Source organism: Lissotriton helveticus, chromosome 10 (assembly GCF_964261635.1).
Source record: "Lissotriton helveticus chromosome 10, aLisHel1.1, whole genome shotgun sequence".
Classification (NCBI taxonomy): domain Eukaryota; kingdom Metazoa; phylum Chordata; class Amphibia; order Caudata; family Salamandridae; genus Lissotriton; species Lissotriton helveticus.
In genome coordinates, this window is record NC_136071.1 from 509,974,171 (window position 1) to 509,978,317 (window position 4,147).

General features: G+C 43.5%; 1 long non-coding RNA gene and 2 other non-coding genes across 3 annotated transcripts; all 3 read right to left on the reverse strand.

Moving 5' to 3' along the window:
* Positions 1-1,697: 1,697 nt before the first annotated feature.
* Positions 1,698-3,832, reverse strand: LOC144784376 (uncharacterized). The gene is made up of 3 exons (XR_013601632.1): positions 3,779-3,832; positions 2,925-2,975; positions 1,698-1,733 (listed from the first exon to the last, which is right to left on the reverse strand). It is a non-coding gene; the product is annotated as an uncharacterized LOC144784376 (long non-coding RNA).
* LOC144786318 (small nucleolar RNA SNORD27) lies at positions 1,851-1,919 on the reverse strand. Its single transcript, XR_013602124.1, has one exon. It is a non-coding gene; the product is annotated as a small nucleolar RNA SNORD27 (small nucleolar RNA).
* Positions 3,220-3,288, reverse strand: LOC144786319 (small nucleolar RNA SNORD27). Its single transcript, XR_013602125.1, has one exon. It is a non-coding gene; the product is annotated as a small nucleolar RNA SNORD27 (small nucleolar RNA).
* Positions 3,833-4,147: the final 315 nt, after the last annotated feature.

Genomic DNA, 4,147 nt, shown 5'->3' on the forward strand with positions numbered 1-4,147 from the left:
GCAGGCACCTCAAGGTGCCTGCCACTGGGCGCAGGGATCAACAGTAACACTTCTAGAGAAATAAAGGGGCATATTATCAAGGGATTTATCTCCGCTTTTTTGGCTTTAAAAGCCAAGAAAGCGGAGATAAAATTATCTCCCTATCAGCAACAGGGTGCTAACACGCAAATTCGCATGTTAGCACCCTTTTTCTCTACGCTTCCCCTTGCATCTCTAATGAGATGCAAAGGGGGCATTCCAGAAAAAAATAATAGGAGAAATGTTGTTAAGCGACATTTCTCCTATTATCAAGGATATCGCTAACCCTGTTAGTGATAAAAAAAAGCAGTGCTAACCGCGGTTAGCGCTGCTTTTTTTACACCTGGTATTTTCCTGACTTAGCCATGATATCCTATGGAAGGTTGATATCATGGCTAAGTTTGTGAGCCCCTATCATCAAGCTAACGCCAAACTTCGAGAGATTATCGTTGGTTTTCCAGCGATAATCTCTCACTTGGCAGTTAGAGCGAGGATTTTTATCACTTCTGAGATAAGCGTTGCTGATAGCACGCTATCTCAGTGATAAAAATCCACGCTACCCGGCGATAATTATCCTAGCGCTAAGTGCGCTTAGCGATAATTATCGCTGGGGCTTGATAATATGCCCCAAAGTGTTTCCGTTCTAGGGCTCCAGGACATATAGCTTCCAGCACGTGGTATGCGGCTAGAAACATAACAGGCATACATTGGGGAAGGAGAGGACACTTCGCAAAGGTGAGTAAGGCAAACATGCGAGATAGTAAAGTAAAAGAAATTAGTCATGATGTAAGTGACTTATGTGAGAGTGGTCAAGAGATAGTTTTAAGCACAGAAGAGGAACATAATAGCGTGAATAAAGAAGGGATATCTGTATCAGAGGTGCATGAAGTAAAAACAGAAAGTACAGATAAACTTAGAAATACCATATTGTGAGGTCTCTATCAATAGTAAACCATTACAAGTGCTTGTGTAATCAGGGAGTCTTTATACCCTTTAATCAAAGAAGACATATGAATGAATGGGATTGGATGCTAATGCATCATTCCAGAAGTCTGACATCAAGGCATTTGAAGATGCAGGCAAAAGAATTGAAATACTGAGAATGCGATGGATGACTATCAAATTCAAGGGCGGGGGTGTTTATGGACAAATTTGAGTAACCAATTATGGGTCCCACTTATTGGGATGGCGTCATCAAAGAGACCTGAACATCCTCATAAAATGTAATGCTAAAGAACCAGTAATGATAATTGAGGCAATGGAGGCTGTGGAAACGATAAGTAGTGTTGCTCGGATATGAAGGTACCTTAAAGAAATGAAAAGACAAGAGGCGTTTGGCAAGACAGGGCCTAGTTGGTTTAATTAAATGCAGCAGCCGGGAGAGTCTTGACAGAATGTGTCTGAGGAAAGTCTACCGGTTGCTGCATTTAATTAAACCAACCAACAAGGGAGGAGGGGAAAAGGTTTGCCCGCCCTTTTTGCGCCTAATCACAGAATGAACAAGCATTTACAATGCAATGGTTTTGCCTTTGTTAAAGTGCACCCTGGCCGCTTTGCCACCATCAGAACTCCACCATGCTATGAGCGTTCTTCACAGATGCTCAGACGAACGAGACTTAAAACATCATGTGGAGGTAAAGAAATATCAGGCCCCTGTTCTCCCATCTTGACTGACGAGCACTTACCATTGTAGTGTCAATAGAAGGAGCCTCAACCTGGAGGGAAAAAAACACACAAGTTGTTAGTCGTGTGAGCAGTACCAGCCAATAAGCATCCAAGTGGTTCTCTTGCTCAGGACACCATTTTCTGGGCATCGCCTGCCCTTTCATTCTGTTCTCAGATTAAAGATGGCATCACTATACAGTCAGCCATATGCTTGTCTATAGAATTCATCACGGAACAGAACCCTTGGGAGTGCATTAAATGCAGAAGAATGAATTCTGGGCAACTGGCTTGGCCTCATAATTTAGTCAGTAACCGATTATACAGTACGTCAAACCAGACTAACAAATAGCACATAACTGGGTGCTGGAGATGGAATTCTTAAAACCCCAGCTCTGTGCCATGTACGAAAAAGATCCCCATTGAATGAATTTATTGCAGAACCTGCCCAATTCTACGAGTGGCAAAACACACAAGATGGACAGAATGTTGCACAATGGCAAAACATTCACCCCCAGTCACAGATCTGGGTTAAAAAACAATCGTTATTTTGCTCACCAAGCCACCCCAGTTCAGACATGGCCATATGCAATGTGAGTGTTTGGTTCAGATGCTATTACCACCCCCTTTTGTACCGCTTCCTTTGCCATAAGTTGGCAGGGTATGCTCAGACGCAAGTCCCTTGCCCACTTTGCCACTGGATTCAAGCAAGCCTGGGTGAAGACGGCTGAAATGCCAGAAACAGTCCTCGGAAGCCTGTTTCCGGTCCAGGGAAGGCATGGCTTGGTAGTTCGGGCTGGACTGTTCCCATGAGGCACAGGGTCAGACTGATTTGCATATGGCCATGTCTGAACTGGGTGGCAGTGGGCTAAAAAACGGTGATGGATTAAACCCAGATCTGTTGACTGGGTGCGAGTGTTTGATTGGTTAAGATGCTCCGTCCATCACCACCCCCTTTTGTACCAATTCTACGAGTGGAGCTAAAAATAATGTAGAGCAGTTACCTTTTATATTATTTCTCGCCTGCAGAGGAAAGGCCTGTGTGCTTTGAACAACTCAAAATGGTCAACAACGTTGCTTTCACCCACGCAGCTCAAACCTCGACGGGTTGTTTAAGAAGCTCGACATAAGTAGTTGTTTCCAAAAGTACTTATTTTACAAATGTCACAAGTGAGCCATTCCTCATTTGCATAGGGTAAACCACAAAGCATGAAAACCAATGATATGGAGGTGCACAAACTTACCTGGAGAGTCAGCAGGGTTGTGTATCGCGCTTTGCAGCAGGAGGGCGAGGCCTGAAAGCAAAATTGGATGCATTAGTTTCTTCGACACAACTAGTCCTACTCATAAACAGGGCAACTATCTGACGATACATCACTAAAGGTCAGCTATTTGCTTGTTAATCATCGCTTAAGGCACTTTAAACTACAGAGTGGTTTATTACTACATTCTAGGGAGTTAGTGTGAGCATTACGAGCCACCAAGTGGTTCTTGCCCATGACACTATTGTCTGAACATCGCCCGCCCCTTCATTATTCTGTTCTCAGATTAAAGATGGCATCACTATACAGTCAGCCATATGCTTGTCTATAGAATTCATCACGGAACAGAACCTTTGTAGCGAGTGCATTAAACGCATAGAAGACTGAATTTTGAGCTACTAGTTCGACGTAATAATTTAAAGTCAGTTGATTACAGAACGTAAAACTGGGACTAAGAAATGGCACATGACTGGGTGCGTCCGACATGCTGGCTCTCACCTCGGTGCCATGTGAAAAAGATACGCATTGAATGAATTTACTGCATAACCTGCCAAATTCTACGAGGGGAGCGCCGTTATATTATTCCTCGTCTGAAAAGAAGGCCTGTACTCTTAAACACTCTAAAATGGTCAAAAATATTGTTGCTTTTGAGCCACGCAGCTCAATCCTCGGTACGTTGTTTAAGACGCTTGACATAAGTAGTTAACGCTAATTGCTTAATAGTGTGGGGAACCCAACAATACATTAATGTCAGAAGAGCGCCCCCTCACGAGACAAATCTTTTAACACCTGCGCAAACTCCAAGTCCATCGTGACAGGAAGGTACACAAACTTACCTGCAGAGTCAGCCGGGTTGTGCATCACGCTTTGCAGCAGGAGCGCAAGGCCTGAAAGCAAAAAAAAGGAAGCATAAGAGTTTCACCGACACAATTAGTTCTTATCTAAAAGCAGAGCAACTAGCTCAGCGTTAGGGTACATCACAAAAGGTCAGCTATGTGCTTGGTAAACATCATCGCTAGACAGTCTTAAGGCACTTATACTACCGAGTGATTACTAAATTTTAGGCCCACACCTCAAATTGCTTGCAGCTTAACATACCTTGTTTTAGCCGTTCCGACATGTGGAAAGTCAACTATAAATCATGGAATGACACAGATTCTCACGACAAAATAAAATAACTCGTTCCTGACGGATAGAGGAGTGAT